Below are 18,551 nucleotides of genomic sequence, written 5' to 3' on the forward strand. Positions count from 1 at the left end.
TCTGTTCCACCGTAGCATCCACCCATGCCTTCCCAAGCTCCCTTTTCTCTCAGTCTCAGTGCCTCTCACCTGGCTTTTTGGGGCCTGTTCTCAAAGGGAAAGCATTCTCAAAATCTTTGTTCAGACATGATCGTCCAAAACAAGGCTAAGGCACATAAAAATCAGTTTGGAGAACCTGGATACGCGGCGGCGCGCAGCGTTGCGCACTCTGGCGAACGCGTAATAACACCTGGTGCTTATATCATTTATTATGTAAGTGTATCTGTGGAAAACACCAAGTCAGCCCCTTTTGGACTGGGATGCTGAGCGATCTGGATATTTGCAAACAATGCCGCTGTGAGCCGTACCCTTCCCCTTTGCGAGTGAGGATGTTTGCTCAGACCGAAGTATTGTTTTGGACTTGGCAGAGGCCAGGAGCGGGGCGCAGGAAGCGCTGCACCCTGACGGCTGTCATTTCCCCTGCGCACCACTCCCGCTCGCTGCCGGCTGCCCACGGACACGCCACATGGGCTCTGCTGCTGACACGGCCGCTGAACCTTCTGGGGATACCTGCTCCTTCTCCACCAACGATAAGGCCGCGATAATTAAACAAATGATGGGAGGCTCTTTCACCATCCTCCGCTCAGATCAGGGGATGCGTGCTCCCACTGAGTCAGTAAACGACGGCAGCTGGGAATGTCTCAAGTGGACAGTGGGGAGCCGGGCAGACTTCTGATGCAGAAGCTGCTTTTCCAGCAGGATGCAAAGGAGATCCTGGTAGACAGATGGCTGGCTGCCCGGTTTGCAGTGTGTCCTTTCAGACCTCAGTGTCAGCTCCTCCCCCTGTAAAAGCATTCATTATGTTTTGTCACTCGATACATTAGTTTGTTTTAATGCACTGCAACCTCACATACATTTAGCAGTCTCTTTCTGCTTGTTTTATGGGGCTCCACTGTGTTTGGAAATGAATTAAAGCTTCTGAAAGGCTTGGCAGTTTCATTAGAGAAGGATGGTCCAATCCAAATTAGTGTAACTCATTTAAAATTGAAGTAAAATGTTTTAAGGAGAGTGATCTGATAAATATTGGCTTAAACTAATTGGATTTTCAATAGACAAATTACTGCATTTTTCTCATTACTTAGTGCTCTGTAAGACTTTCACATAGTATGTGAGAGTTCAGTCCCCTGCTATGGAGCTGAGAAGAATGAGAGAAATCACTGGTTGAAGATGCTTTCCAGATCTTTGGAGGCTGGTTGGCTCAGGCATGCTGTGTGGCTCAGCTCTCCAGGCAGCTCAGCCTGTTAGGGGAGAGGTGTTGCCATTTTCTGGGGGTTTTTACAGAGCTTTTCTGATCCTCATGCTCGTTGCACATGTGAGATGATCTGCAGGCTGCAACTGGCCTCTCCAAAAAAGGTGTTCACCAGGATAAGCACAGCCTAAAGCCTCTCATGTTCTTTGTAGAGTAATCTGAGGTTTGTTTATTTGGGGGTTTTGAATGGTTTGTTTTTTGTTTTGTTTTGGTTTTGTTTTGTTGTGATGTTTTGTTTTGTTGTTGTTGTTTTGGGTTTGTTTTTGGTTTTGTTTTTTTTTTTTTTGTTTGGTTAGGTTTTTTTAATAAGCAAAAGCATTGCTTATTTCCACTTAATTTCCAGAGGATAGAAAACCATGCATGTCTTTTCAAAGTGGACATCCATATTACAATAAGTTATTACTTACAACCAAATGTGATCTAAATAAATACACAATTGTTGCATTGTTTTCTTTAAAAAGTATTATTATCCCCACTTGCATAATAGAAAATAGAAAAATAGAGAAATCAAACAGGGATTCTTAGAAACTTATTTGATGATGGGAGCACCATCACTTGATTCCTTCCAAAACATGTTTCCTGAAAAGAGCTGGCATTCAAATTAATTTGATTCCTGGTACTCATTCAGTTCTGCTTTCTTGAATGTTAAAGCAAATGTCCTATGAAGAAAGGACCTGCTCCTCAAAAAGTTACTCAGTAAGGTACGGTAACATGGAGCCTGAGAAGTGAAACACCTTGTTCTTTAATACTGGAAATGTTTGTATGAGCAGCAGCAGTAACAATGTATTTTAGTGTCTGTGTGGTAGGAAATTGCATGTGGATGCAATTAGATAATATTGACTGTCACAATGGTGGGTATGCAAATAATACCATGATATTCTCCTGTCCAACTTCCTGTCTGGGAAAATGTAGAGATGAAAAATGGAGTGGTGCCGGGAGGACCAGTGCTCCAATTATTTTTCCTATGCATAATACCCTACAGCAGGGCATGTCTATGGGATGTGTTCTCTCAGTTTAGGAGAGTCAGTAGCTGCCTGCATGGCTAAGGCATACACATCTGTATTTTTACAGGGCAGATTTGATGTATCTCATATGAAAGCTTGACCAGCCCAGGTCCAGTATCCCAGCTGAAAATGGTTTCAGTCAGTACACCGAATTTCCATGTGATTATAAGCACACCATTATGCTGGTGTGCTTATTTTTTGTTACCTTTTGAATAGATAATTTAAAATTGCTCTCTGTAGGGATGTTCTCTCTGCCTGTCTGCCTATCAATCTTTCTCTCTGAATGCAGAAGTATTTGATTAGTGTATTTAAAGTAATAAAGATGTCAACAGTAGTGTCATATTGATTGATGTTAATTATAAGTCTTTAATGGCTCTTCTGGTTTGGCCACTCTCCTTGCAGATTGTGATTTTATGGTTAAAATAATGCCCTGCTGTCCACACACTCGGTCATAAATTGTGGTCTATCTTTCTTTAATGACTTTGCATGCAGTGGTATAATCCAAATAACATACATTATCTTTGTAAAAGGAAGGCAGTGACTTTCATAGAGGTGATGGATGGATTTATAAGGACTAGCTAACGGACTGGCTGGGATCACACCAGAGGCAAAGCTGATTGTTCTGTTTGTGCATTGCCATAAGCAGAAACGGTAGGCAGGCAGTCGTGGATAAGTGATGATTTCAATTCAGTTCCTCTCTTTCTGCTCCATATCATCAGTAAAAATTGAAGAAAAGGCTGAGATGTGAATCAGTCTAGTATCAAAAAGCTAACTCCTTAGTAATTAGGTAAAAATTCCATAGACATCTGTTGGCTATACTGAGCAAAAAAAGTAACGCAGATTCTTGCTTTGTGGGCATTCTCTTTAAAGTAAAGTGTGAATGCACGTTTCACCTTACAGAAGCATATTGCTTCAGTGAGGAAAATGCTGAAAACAGCTCTGAGAGAGGTATCACCATTTCTGGGGGAGTTTTATCATTTTACATACAAGTGAAAAGTGAAATATCAGAGGATCATGTGGGAATGTGTTCAGGGATGCCCACATACATATGGATGTGTGCCATGTTGCACGTCTTCCTTTTCAAATAGGTTCACTATGGAGATTCTGAAACATCGCCCTATTGCTTCTCTATCCATAATTGGCTCAGTGGAGCTCCAGCACAGCATGGAGAATCCCATCATGCTGTGTTCATGCAGATAGGTGAACACAGAAGCCTTCAGAGCAGTCTGTGCCCTACAGGGCCTGGGATATAACTAGTGAGCCAGGCTAAAAAGCTGGATGTTTCCTTGCCACTGAAAAGTTGGGAATAGAAATATTTTGGAAACGATACGGTTACAGAAAGTAATTTCTTGGAACCCTAATCCTGGCCTTTACTTCTTGGTAGCTCACTGTAATTATTCTGTGGTACATGATCAACAAAAGTCCAAGGAAATTATTAGTAAAGAATGGACATTGTTTTTTTTTTGTTTTTTTTTTTTTTTAATTTTTGCTGGATTAACATGGGACTCATAAAATTAGTGCTGAGCAGAACTGTAGCACAAAAAATGGTAAAATATATGATAAAATTTGGAAGCATTTGGACTCTATTGCAGACTGCAGTTCCAGCACTGCCTCCTGTGAGTAGATGACTTATACAGCTGCTGCTTCATGAGTTGCTTTCTAAATAAACCTGATTACTATTTGCTTATTAAGCTAGAAAGCTGTATCACTTTTCACAGAACAGAAATATGGATGTGCTTAAATGTAGCAAGAAAGTCTATAAATAAAAAAAAAAAAATTCCCCCAAGCTCTGGCCAGAGCTGGATAACAGCATTTACATAAAGGGCTTTAATTACTTGCCACCAAATTTTACTCGCATTAATTTTTCTGACTCTGACAAAGCAGTGGCATTCCTTTGCCATATTGTGAGGTCTATGCTTCCAGAAGTCACATCAGCTGGACAGCATCTGTGTGGCTGATGGGCTGGGCAGCAGCTGTACTTGCAGCTTTGGAGTTACTTTTGGTTCTGTGATGAGAGATCCTGTTGGTGGGTGTCTGCAGCACATTGCTCATGTGAATTTTTGGTTTTGTTTTGGGATGGTGTGTGTGTTTAAGCTAGAGGTTTTTTATTGTTGGTCTTTAATCTTGTCTCTATTTTTTTCTTTTATTTTTTTTTTTAAATTTATTCTCTAATTGATCAGATTTTTTTCCTCCCCAATGTGTGCTGGAGTTGGGCTGTGTGAAACTTTCCCCCAGGTCCTCAAAGGACAGTGCTCCCTTGTCCCAGCCCCTGCTCTTTTTTGTTTACAATAAATTAGTAGTTGTTCCTGTGTTGGAGATGAAATTAGAAAAAACAAAAAACAACAAAACACCACAGAAAACCCAACCCCAAGGCTTCAGTTTAAAAATGCAGGTTAATCCTCCACAGCTTTCAGAAGCATTTCTGTAGCACGCTAGTAATTAAGATAAGGTTACCATTTTAAGTTATACCAGGAATGCAATTATAGCTCTTACTAAGAACTGTAGTAATCAATTTTATACAAATTATTCAGACCTGGTAAGGTAGAATGCAGTTTTAATAGGACAAGAGAAAACACACTGTGGTTTTATTAAATATAATATAGATTTAAATTACTGCTGAATGTGTACTGCTGTGCATTCAGCAGGAATCCATGTATCCCTTTCTGAAATCTTTTCTTAGGTAAGATTAATTCAAGCATTTTTTTCCTCTCCTTTTCCATGTACAGTTTCCACTGATTTTATATTTTGAAAGAGACGTTCAAATGTGGAAATAAGTGTAGAAGTTGGTGTACAGGAGTATTTGGTATGCTCACCAAAGGATAAAAAAATTGACATGTACAAATACGTACAAGCTGATGTCAGATGGCAGTTTATGACCTATGTAGCTTGTAGATATATGTATTTTCTGCAGATACTGTACACAGGGGATCAAATTCATCCCCAGTTTAGGTAAGGTAAGAAGACAGAGGGCAGGTGAGTGGGATCCATTTCCACCAAGTCCCCTGTGCACTAAACAGGCTGGGATTATTTCCATATCCTTGAATTTTGGTCAAACCTCAAAAAAAAAAAAAAAAAAAATTATTATTGTATTAGTGGAAAACTAAATGTAGCCATTTTCACCTTTTTTTGCTTATCATTAAGTTATACCTGTTTCTGAGAAATATTGTGCACCATAGATATGCAAACTGTAAAAGTATGTTGTTGTGGAAGGATTTCACAGCGTTGTGCAAACAATACGGTGTTTTTATCTCTGCACCGTGTCCCTCTGCCTCTGTTCTCCAAGCAGAGAATGCTTGTCCTTTATGTTTTCCTGAAACATTTTCATCTTTAACTTAATCACCTCTTCTTATCTTGCTCTGGTTGCCTCTTTCTTTTGTAGCTGTGTATACTTGTACTCCTTGAATTATACTCATGTTCTACAGATGCCTTTTCCTACATTTGTAAAAGTGGACAGCATTAAACTGCAGTTAATCTTGAGTGTCTGTGTGGACAATCAATAGTTTTGAAGTTCAAACATTAAAACAAAGACTGTTTCTCAAGTGTGCCTAAAAATTTGGCAAATTCAGAAGAAAGCTTTATCTAAAAGGAAACAGAACACATGAAATGTGGGTGAATTCACACTCCACCAGCCTTAATTCTCTGATGTAACAACTTAGTGATCTGTGAATAGAAATGCCTGTAAATAAAGATTAGAGGAAAATAATTTACACAAATACATTAGATAATTTCTTGTTTCACCTTTTTTTTTTTCAAAGGGATGATAAGATGGTTATTTTCCTATTTTAGGTGTCTTTTGCAAGAGAAAATTTTCCTTAGGATTTGTCCCTTTTTTCTCTTTAACGCATGCTAGATTTTTTTCAGTGAGAATTGTAGTCTTCTACAGGGTAGGAAGTGAAATCCTCTAACTTCTTCCTGCAGCAGTTTTGCATGAGGCTGTCCATTTCAAAGGAGCAATGTCAAATTAATCATTTACTACAATCTTCAGTGTGTGGGCCAAGAAGTAACATATTCAGATGTCTGTATTCATTTGAGTCACAGTACTCTGCTTCCCAGAGTTCCTGTTACCTACAAATTTTTATTACCTGGACTGTAATTAGCAGTCCCACTGACCTGGAGCTAAGGCATCACTTCATGTTAGCATGGATGATGCAGATGGTACTCCTTAGTTTTGGGTATGGTTTCCCTTTCAAACACAACCATAATCCAGGGGAGCAAAAATTGCTTTTTAATCAGAAATCTTACTAGGTTTGAAGAAATAAAGCGAGAAAAGAGTAGTCATTGTGGTTTTGCATTAATTTTTTTTATCAGTATGCATCATGGTTTAACCTGAGTGGGAACGAAGCATCACATCCTTCTCCTCCTCTGGAGAGGGAGGTATTGTTACTCTTTTTATGAGGAAAACATTTGTTTTCATTTTTCTAGCATGGGACATGAACGTAGAGCCCTTTGGGGCTGAAAAGGTGTCACTGGTCAAGCAAAGGCCACTGAAACAGCACAGGTAAAAATCTGTGGTACCTGCACTCATATGCATCAATATGTATAATATAAGTAATATGTATAATATAAGTTTTAGAGTTAGTGATTGCAGCTTATGGCCAGACTCTGCAACAGAAGTACTCATTTTAATTTGGTTATCCTAACAAAAGGAATTGCTGTCAGGGGACCCTGGTCCAGCTGAGAGCTGATCTACAGGATGGCCTGGTGCAGGCACAGCAAATGCAAATGTGTCTCTCATTCTCCCCATTTGTTTAAAATAGATTTTGTTTTAAAACTGGTTTTGTTTTCTCTTCAGGATGGATTTTTTCTGTTGTTTGTAGGGTTTTTTGTTGTTTTGGTTTGGGTTGGTCTTGGGTTTTAAGTACTTTAAAAAATGTAATTCTAGAAAAGAAAAGAATGTATCATTGTTACTCATTTTGGGACTAATCTGTCTCCTGTCTGACTGATAACTGTCAAGAATTCAATGTTTGGAAAATAATTTCATGTTGCAGACAAATGCCCTTTCATGTCCAAAAAGTTGAAACGAGGTTGTATTTTTCTCTCAAAAAATTGGGTTTTGCACAGAGTGCATCAGCATCTTTGCTGTCACTCTCAGGATAAATGAAAAGGCTGTAGCATTACACATATCAAGATGTTTTGGTACCATATGTGAAATTCAAATCCATTCAAATCTGAAGTTTTTTGTTAATTTAAGGAGGGCAAAGGCAACAGATTGAGTATGGTTTGTTGGAGAAGTACATCCAGAAAGAGGTGTCTTCTTAATTTAGGTAGTGGGGTGAGGATAGTTGGATTAAGAAGGCATAGTTTAGGAAAAAAACCCACCCCTGATTTTATGGACATGATCCTCTGTACTCTGAGGGCAGAAAGATGTAATTTAGGGTTTGTGCCAATTACATAATCATTGACACTAGAAATGAATAAAGCAAAGGATACACTAATGTTCCTTATGTTGTTTTAATTTCATTCTTAGTCTTGTTCACGCTTATCTAGAAAGTTCATTAGCAGTGGTCATAGACTCTGTTAGTGCAACTGTAAGCTTACAGGTGAAGGTTATTTTGGCGTGCACAGAGGTGAAAGAATTTGTGTTTACAGAAGGAATTCCTCTCTGCTAAATTGGAGGAGGGTCAGCCTTCATTAGCCATAAAACATATATGGGCTGACAGCATGGGTGGGTGTCAATTTCATTTATTGTAAAATTTAACAGCAAACTGTTAGGCTGGTTAAAATGTCTTTAACAATATGTCTACATATTTAACATTTAAAGTACTTAAAAATACCAGTGGAACACCGGCTGTTGGTTGGGTCCAAATCTGATGAATAGCAAGATTTGCTAGTTTGGAGTTGTGTTTTCACAGATCATGTTTCACTGCCGACATGTTTTGTTCTGAGATGTTTAGAATGCTTGAAAGCATAGGATGGGATGCTAATGATGAGCAAAACCAAATATTCCAAAGCTGAATCTCGTAATGATTGTCAGAGTCAGAGGGACTGACTCAGCTTTTAAATGGCAATTGAGTGCAGAGGCATTTTCAAATGACTTCTTGGGGTTGGATGTAAGACCAGGAACCATTCTATCTGTTGGCCGTAATTATTTTTAGAGATCTTTAAATTTTTTCACAATTTGTACACAGTTAAACATGTCTCCAGTTCACAAATTAATAAGACATGTCTGAGGCTTTTAGGTTTTCAGACAGAGTAACATCTGTAGTCCTGACTCAGGTAAGGGTCTTTCCCAGCAAAGACCAGGGAACTACGTGCTTCAGTCATACCGAAGGCAGTAGAATGTAGGCAAGGACTTAGAACATGAGCTTAAATAGGTCTAATTATAAGGCTTTTGAATAAATATGCTTTCTTCATGCTTTGGACTGTCTTCGTTTCTGATAATAATCAGATTTCTCACCTTCTTTCCTAAGCTCTGTTGTACTTTGCTTTTATTTTTATTTTTTTTTCCTATCTCCCTGCCAGGAGACTTTAGTTCTGTCATGAATACTGCTTGGTTAGTACAGTAGCAGATGAGATGAGTTGCAAACGCTTGTAAAGGTAATCAAAGATTAAGGTTTAGAGGTCAACAGAAATATGCCTTCAGTTTCTTCTGTGTCTCAAATAATGCCCCAAATTACACCATTTATGATATGGCAAACACAGTTAAAATAGAAGAACCTTTATAAGGTTTTGGGCAGAAATACTTGAATGTGACAAACACCAGCAGTGAAATTGTTCCTAAGTAATGTGGACATTTATTCTGTCTCCACCTGTTTGCAGTATTCTGTTTGGGATGCCCTATATTGCATTAACATGACAATTTCTACAGGTTTCAATTGTGGATGTAAATATTCATCTGCAGAACTTCAGCTTGGGGGCCTGAAGATGAAAATAAACATACAGAACTTGTGTATAATTAGGTAATACTATAAACCTCATAGCACAGAAGGGGGTAAATTATGTCCACTAAAATAATATTTAGAAGTTCAGATGTAAAATGAAAAGACATTATAACATAAGCAAATTTGAATTCAGAGTTGAGGAGAAGCAAAAAGCAACAGCCTAATGAGCAAAATATATGGTTATAAAGTTATAAATTCTGGCAACAATTCTTAGAAGTAGTAATGCTTTATGATGAAAGTATCAATAGAAATGTTATGGTTTGAGGAGAAGGACTCTTCTTAGAAACATCTAATATTATTTTACTTTACAGTTATAAAATAAGGTAAAAAAAACCAAATAGAGATGGGAATGAGGCTTGACAGAGTCAAAAGTAACTGTTAGAAAGTGAGTGGGAGACAATGTTAAGTGATGTTACTGGCTCTTCTCCCTAACCATTTCAGCCAGATGCACATATTTCACTTATATATATTTATAGTTGTGTAATGTATGTATAAGTATATATGGAAACACACACGTATATACAGAATTTATATATTTGTATAGATATATGTATTAAAAATGGTAAGTGAGGTTATATTTGCATATATTCATGGTACTGTCCAAACAGCTGAGTGACGAGAGCATCAACCAGGGTTTGAATGTGTGGTTATTCTCACTTCAGTATTATACTTTGGTTTCTGGAAGCAGTCTGTCATATTAGCAGTTTGGTCCTTGACCTTCTATCACTTTTGGAGATGTGCCATACAATCTTTGTTTACAGTAACAAGCATGGAAAAACTGACTTCCTGACACTAATGCTGAAGTCTGAGTTAAAACGACTCACAGGTGTAAAAACACAGCTCTTCCACTTTGAACTTGTAATGTGTTTGATGTAAAATGCCCATCTAAAGCTGGGCAGCCAAGGAAAGGAAACCAGTCTTTTGCTCAAGACCAAATATTAACTGCCTTGTCTGCAGCTTCACTAAGGATCTGGTTATAATGTTTTCTGTGTGTTTTCCCTTGAGGAACATTAAATTTAAAATTACACCCCACCCTTCCCCTTCTTCTAAAACTGGTTATTAAGTTTTTATATAGGTATGATATAAATTGACTGAGCAGGTCATGGACTTGTAGCTATTGTATGTGCAGCTCTGATCTCTGCATAACCTCTTCATCACACAGCTTTCTCACAGGCAGGTAAAACACATTAGGGTTTGTAGGTTTTTTTCTATGAATCACAGAATCATTGACTGGTTTGGGTTGGAAGGGATCTTAAAGATCATCTATTTCCAACCCCCTGTGCCATGGGCAGGGACACCTTCCACTAGACTGGGTCAATCAAAGTCCCATCCGACCTGGCCTTGAAGACCTTCAGGGATGACACATCCACAGCTTCTCTGGGCAGCTTGTTACAGTGCCTCACCACCCTCACAGTGAAGAATTGATAGACTGCTCAACTTCCTCTTTTCCTCAAATTTACGTCACTTTTCCTAGTATTCTATGTTCATTAACCCAATACTAATGACTATGAGACTTTTTAAGGAAGTTAGGTTATTTGCATGAGGAACTTTTGTGTTCAGATTTGTCTTAGGTTGCAATGCAAGATGTAACCAAAAGTATTTATTCTATTACCAGCTGTTAAAACCAGGTTGGGCAGTGTTCTTTATCTGTTCCATGACCCATCCTCCCTCCAGGGGGATATCTTATGTTAATGGGCCATTGAGTCTCACTGCATGACTGATAAAATTACATCATCCCACTGTGAGCTGCTCCACCCAGGGGGAGGAGCCAAGCATTCCTACCTGGGTATAATCTGAGACTTGGAACACCACAGTCAGCCTTCCTCCACTGGATTCCCAGAGGAAGACTGGACCCATCTACACCAACACTGGACCTTCAGAGGAAAACTACACCCTTCTACAGGATCACTGCTTCAACAGAACCACATCTGTCAATGCAGGAGGACTGCAGCCACCATGAAATCAGACTGCTACCAACACTGTGACTAACAGGGTGTCAGGTTGTATTTTGACTCTGTCAGTGGTTTTTGCACTACTACAAAAAGTTTATTTTAATTTTCCTATTTATTAAGTTGAAAGGTTTTCTTTATTTATATATACTAGTAAAGAAATGGTATTCCTACTATCATATCTTTGCCTGAGAGCTCCTTAATTTCAAAATTATAATAATTCAGAGAAAAAAGAGTTTATATTTTCCATTTCAAGAAAAGCTCCTGCCTTCCATAGCAGACATCCATCTTTTCAAACCAGAGACAAGATTACTTTCTCTTCTTGAAGTGCTGGTTTACCTAACAAAGCAACAGTTGAGTTTTGGAGTCAAAATCAAGGTTGTGATGCCGAGTGCATGCAAATCTAAATGAAGATGTATAACACAGTTCAGTGGTCATGTTTTTGGCAATGTAGCTTAAGTGATGTGTTTTGTAGCAATTAAATATTCCAGTTATGTCACAGTAGTGTTATTTTACACTTTCAAGAAAATAAAAGGGAATTATAAGATCACTGGAAATTCAATGACAAGTGAGTTAGTGAAGCATTCCTATTTTACTACAAATGTACATTTTAACACATGCTTCCAAATACTTTTTTCAAACATTATTTTATTTTTATGTCATCACAATAATAATATATATTATATATATATATATATATATATATATATATATAATAATAATAACAGTCCTCTATATAAACTTATGTCCCAACTACAAAAATTATTGTCCTCTTCACATCCCAATGTGTTTTACACTGGCATATACATAGCTTTTGAACTGTGGAGAAGAGTTTGGTCCCAGGACTAACTTTACTTTTGGAAAGAGTTTTTAGTAAGTTACAAGAATAGGGGAAATATTAACCTTAGCTAACTAACAAATGTGGAGAAACTTGTGTGTTTTTCAGTGTTGTTTATAATTTGTTTGCATTTACATCAGTGTATCATTCTGCTCTGTTATTTGCCCTATTTCTACTCCTTCAGGACTGCTGCTGAAGTGTTCTTTCTCACACAGTTTGCAGAGTTCCAACAGGACAAGGCTTAAGTTACGTAGACTCAGTCTTTTAAAGTATGTAAGCATTTTTTAGCATACAGCGATCAAATATAGCTGAATATAGAGAACACATCACTCAATTTTTAAAAATAGCAATTGCATTCACACTGGAAACAGGTTCTCAAATATGATTAAAGAGCTAGCTAATACAAGGATGTATGGCCAGTGCTGAAATACCTTAAACTTTGAGAGGGTGATTGCAATAAACTGCCCATCACACATCCATAGAAAATTGAATTAACTAGGGAATTCTTTCCAAGACTAGTATTGAATAGTCAGTGAATTCAAATAAATTGTTTTGCAAGAGAAAAGTGCAGAACTGTGGTGCTTTACTAGTTTCTTGTCATGAATATCTCTGTGCTGAAAATACAGAAACACCATTTCCCTATTTTTTTCACATGTATTCACTTAGATGGTCTAGGCAGATTCTAGAGCATTTTTCTGAAAATTCTGCTGAAAAGATGGAATCGCAGTTATTTTTTAACAGTTTGGAAAACTAAAATGTGGTTTGTTTTTTTTTTTTATGAGGAGCTAGATAGATCTCCAGTCCAGATACCCCTCCTACAGCTTAACAGGGAGATGCCAGAAGATGTAGAATCCCATCAAGTAGCAAAGGAGTTTAGCTGTGATCACACAAAACTCCTCAGAAGATATCTTACCTTACTAAAGAGGTACAATGTAGATAAACTGCTTTTGGGACTTGAGCTCTCAGATGACATCGACCTAAGTGTCTCTAAACTATGGCAACATGTGTCTAGCCATACCCTGTGGTCACTAAATTTCTGCTGGTATTTTGTGCGACCCGTAAGACTCTTCATGCCCTGGCAAGTAGCCAGCATGGCTCAGTAGTTAGACCCACATGCAGCTCTGTGGTTTTTGCTCACTGACATATGTTTGTTTTGATTTGAGTCCATAAGGTTTGCACGCTTGAGGTTCACTTTGAGGTTTCAAGTTCAGTGAAACGTCAAGTTTTGCCTGGCTTTTGGGTTGAAACCTCAAGCGTAATGATAATTCTTTCTCCGTCTGCAGATTACAGAGAGAAAGGTCATTGAAAATAGAACCTCAAAGCCTGATTCTGCTTCTTGCTGAGAATCATCAAGCATTCAGCTGGACCATTACTTGTGATTATATGTTCCTATCAAATTACCAACTCATTTTGCTGATATACATACACAAGTGTGCTACTGGCATTCTACTGTAATTGAAAACATAGCATTTCTCCAAGTTTCTGTTATTTTTCAGTTCCTGCTTCATAGGTGGCACTGTTTAGTGCTACTCAGGTGGCAGCTTTTGAGTACTGTAGCAATGGGGAACAAAGAGACATGGAACCCCTTATGCATCTGAAAGAGATCACTTTATTGTAGAAATCACCCACCCCATCCTTTCATTCCTTTAATCTCAACCAGACAAAACCAAAACTTAACAGAGGAAGGGCACCCTTCTTCTGCACTGGCTGGCTCAGCTGCAGTGCTGCTGTCCACCAGTCATAACTATCTCTCATGCCCCAACCAATTTGCAACCATCCAGCCTGCAGCTGTGCCTTCCCAAAGGGCCTTCTGGTAAACATAAGCCTTAACAACTTAAACAATTATAACCCCATATCCCACACAGTATAATAAAGGAAAACTTAAGTTTATGGTTGGTTCTGTTTTTTCTGCCCAGTCTCTTCAGTGCCTGTCAAATGCACCTAATCAAGATGAGGTTCCGCTTCCTTTGACTTCAGGGACTAAGACCCAAAGTGGAACTCTTCTCAAAAGGAAAAGCTGACACTCTAAAGATTTCATTTACCAAAACCAAAGTTTTGTTTTCAGTGATGTTCCATACATCACACTTGCTGGGATCCATATTGTTTTGGAGTACTGTACCAAGCAGAACCTTAGCCATACAAAGAAGTATTTGATTTAACAACATTTGAAAATTACTCCACAAAATACAGTAACCTTTAAGATCTCTTGAATTAAGATTATTTTGGATTCTCTGTATATTCATGTTCATCTAGAGCCTACTTAGCTGCTGAATCTTGCTCTGAAGCCTGTCTCCTGTGGACAGTTACATCAAATTCAACATAACCCATGTATCCCTAAGGCAGCACAAAGCTGCACTAATATGGACCAGGATTTGTGTTCAAATGTTTGAGAACAGGTCATCAAATCCTGGCACCAAATTGGTCCTGGAAAAAATTTTATTGATGACTTGTCAAGGCAGCATCCAAAACAATCCCTGTTCTTTCCATGTTTCAGCCCAAAAGCTTTCATGTGAACACAAGCAGTAATGATCTCAACCCAAAATTCTTACCTTTAGCCTCAGCTGTTCTGTTTGGACAACTGCCAAGTTCTCCATCTCTGGAGGGGAGAAAACATGCTCTGGAGCTAAACTGAGGAAGTCATATTAGACAGGTAACTTAGAGTCTGCAAGTGTATTACTTTGAGAGCTAATAACATCTAACAGAGTAAAGTAACTATGTTAGAGATTTGAAGAAGGAAGAGAGCTTGTTACCCATGCTGTTAACAAAGCACTTATTGGAGAATTTATCTGAAGTATAAGAATTAGATTTGCAAGCACTATGTGCATAAGGCTGTCTCTCACATAAAGCCTTTCTTCATCTAAACCTTTTTACATTTCTGAGGGAATTATGGCTGGTCTTTCTCTTTGCCATTCTTGACTTTTCCCTTTCCCCCCCTCTTCATTGACACCTAGCATGACTGTGAATCCCTGGATCTTCCTTAAAGGTAAATTTTGTACTTGTATAGGTGGTTTTTTGCAAGATTGTGGATATATATTTATAGATACTCTAGGGCCCATTTTCCAGGTCTGAATAAAAATTTTGTCTTGCTTATTCTGAATAAACCAACATCTTCCAGGTACCATGTTGCTTCAGCCCTAATTCTGACTTCTGAGTGTAGTTTAGGTTTCATATGCCAGGGATCTTTGAGTTTTCTCCTGTTTCTCATGGGTAACACCTGGTAGAAGACTGGAATTTTAATCAGGGTGTTCACTAGCATTTCTTTGGTAAATAGTTGAAATGGAAGCATCTGGAGATTAAATCGTAATCATGTGCTAACAATTTGGAGGTGCTACTAATTTGAGCTGAACTTAGTTAAATTCATACAAAAAGTCTCTTCATTCCTTGGCTCCCCTCCTGTGCTTTCAATGTCAGATTTAAGAAAAAGTATGCAATTCAGCAGTGCAGTGAAGGCTGCCTATATAAGAAATATAGAATGAACATTTATTTCCTGCACATTTATTTTCCAGTGGGGGAGGTCAGTACTGGAAGAGGTTATGGAATCTCCATCTCTGAGAGTTTTCAGGATGAAGTTGCATCTGACCTGATGTAGTGTTGACGATATCCAGGGGTTTCACTAAGTTACTTCCAGATGACCCTTCGAACATATCTCTAAGTCAGAACAGATAAATAAGCTACTGGTATCCAGTGGGAAGGATCATCAACTCACAGAGTTACAAACTGCTGCAGCTCTGTCTTAGAAATTAATGAGAATAGACTAGAAGCCATTCAAAGCCATGCTTTTATAATTGTTGTAGGTAAGAACAACGGGTCTGGTCACCAGGACATCTCCTCTCATCTTGTAATCTAAAGCCCTGAAGATATGTATTTTGCTGCACTCAGTTCCTGCCTCAGTAATGTTTACGTTTTGGATTGAGAAAGTAATACTTAACCTAGATTCTCCATGCCAGCTGCCATTGCATCTGAAAGTACACTATTATATTGGCTAGCTACAGAGTTTGGGTATACCTCTACTGTTTTCCATCAAAGATTTGCCAGTGCTGAAATTATTAATCCCACAGGTGACTGTGGTAATTTTGTGATTTCTGTGCATGCAGTCCTGTGCCTCTCCTGAACACTAGCAGCATTGCTGAGGCTGAATGCAACTGCTGGATTTTACGTGGAATTTAGGGAACTCCTAGGTGCAGCCCATTGCAAAACCTCTTTCTGAGGGGAGCCAATGAGAGCAAGCTACAACTACCTTCTGCAAATTTTTGCAATCTGCTATTGCGTGAACGGTTGGGAAGGTTGAAATCGGCACAAAAGAGCACTTGGGTTTTGCTCTGATTGCACTTTCCTGTGTAAGGGTTAAGTCTCTTCTGGGGGAATTCTGTGTTTCATCTCCATTATGTAACTTCAGAGATTGCAGTGGGATCCTGTGCAAAGCAGCTGTGTGGATTCATGACAGCTCTCTTTCTGTATTTCCCTGAGACCGTGTAAAGAGCCAGGGAGCGCAGCATTGTGAAGTGGTGCCCAGCCTTTGCAAACAAAGGGGACGGAAGACTCTGTGCCACCTGCTCTGCCACTTGAACAAATGTTAGGCATAAAACAAGCTGCAAACCGCTAACTGTTTGTTGGATGATAACTTTGTGAGCAGCAATTCCATCGATCATCAAGGTCAGCTTTTCTGCTTTTGTTTCTCGAGCAAACCAGTCCCTCGGTTCCATGCTCCTATAGGCAAGATGGTAAAGTAGCCAAGGATGTTAACTGCTTGGTGCCCAGACAGTAAACGGCATTGCGGAGCTGCACGCTCTCATCTGGGGGCTGCCAGAGGTGTCCAGATGTTTCTGCGTAAAGCAGGGTGGCACAACACCTCTGCAGGAATTGGCAGGCAAGAATGTTTTCTTCTTGGCTTGGACTGAAAGCTTTCGAGTCGGCGGTGTGAGGAAAAGGTGGCCACCATCCACAGACCAGAGAGAGCCCTGTTGTGTCCATACATGAAAAAGGGGAATAAAACTCTTCTGATCATTTTTTTCCTGATTATTTTGTGGATAGTGCATTTACTAAAATTACCGGTTAAGGAAACAGTGAATGTTTCTTTCTGTGTTTCTTGCTGTAGTTGCTCACTGAGTGTGGGGCTGTAGTGGGAAAAGGAGTGGTCTTGGCAAACAGATTATTAGTATCAAATAAATTATTCAGAATGCAGGTTTGGATACAGATTGCAGGGAATGATAATGGAGATGGTTTTCTGAGTCTGTTCATGTTAGGGAGACATGGAGTATGCTTTTCAGGAATTCACTTAAGTGCAATCAGTTTTAGAATAACATAGCCTGGAAGTAATATTGCTGCCATCCAGCTAGTGTCTGTGGAACAGCATTCTTCTGCCTCCTGAAGCATTGGCATTGAAGATGGATAGATATGGGGATATTTATATTTTGGGCTGCCTTTTTTTTTTTTTTTTCTTTTTTTTTTTTTTTTTAAAGGGAAATTCATTCTAACCACTAGAGAGGGGCATGTTTCAGTTGAGATATTTCCCCCCCCCTCGGAGTGAAATACTGGACCACATCAGCATCCGATTTGGGTGCGTCATGTGGTTTCTCATGTGATGCTGGTCTCACTGCGCTTTGGAGAGTGAGCCTTTGTGACTCCGCACTCTTGGACAGTAGCATCCAGCAACATAGGATACTTTGGGGAGGGAAAGGAAAAGAGGCAGCCTCCCAGAAAAGCCCGAAAGCCCAGAAAAATAAAGTTACGACAATTTGTTATAGTTATTGTTTCTTCTTAACTGTTTTGGCTTTTATTTTTAATTCTGGGTCTTCCCTTTTCTCCGTTCCTGCAGGCATAAAGCTGCACCATTTGGAAGAAACAAGACTGTCTTTCCTCACAGCTACGATGCTACACCGCTTTCGACAGAGCCTGCTTTTCCCTCCATCTACCTGGGCGGCTGCTGCTCTTTCTGCTGCTGCTGGGGCTGCTGCAGTCTTGCTGCCTGCGCTTCGCCCTGGCTTGGCTGACTCGAAACTCTCTCGTCTGCACATTGCTAAGGAAGAAGAGCGATGGAGCCGCGTATTTTTTATTTTTTTTATTGGTTCTGGAAGCCAAGGGTTGCAATATGTGATGATTTTGGAGTTTTCTGTGGCGGGGGGAGGGAGGAGAGAGGAAGGGTGTTAATCTAGGATAGGGTGGGTGAAAGCTTAAAGAAATATTATGTAAAGCAATCCGGTGCTCGACAAGGGCATCAGCAACAAGAATCCAGCCTCTGCTGCTCCAGAGGATTAACATGAGGAAGTCACAGTGCTGCAGTCGGGTTTCACCTCAGTGTTGTGCTGGAGATGGATAAATAAGGTATCGGTTGCATCTGCCTGTTAAGGCAAAGCCAAGGGAGAAGGAGAGAGCGAGCGAATGCAAATGCAAAGGAAGAAGAAATGCTACGTGCCGTTTGTCTGATTCTGTGGATTCTCGCTGCAGAGAGGATGGCTTGATTAACAAAGCAGTGTATGGACGGAGGGACTGTAAATTGTAGCTTGAGCACTCCTGGTGCTGTCAGGGAGTGAACTGATGAGTTTGGTGGCTGCAGGAATATCCCCAGGGAAAGCAGCAGCCTCGCACTCTGTG

This window comes from Cyanistes caeruleus, chromosome 1 (genome assembly GCF_971803275.1).
Source record: "Cyanistes caeruleus chromosome 1, bCyaCae1.hap1.1, whole genome shotgun sequence".
NCBI lineage: Eukaryota > Metazoa > Chordata > Aves > Passeriformes > Paridae > Cyanistes > Cyanistes caeruleus.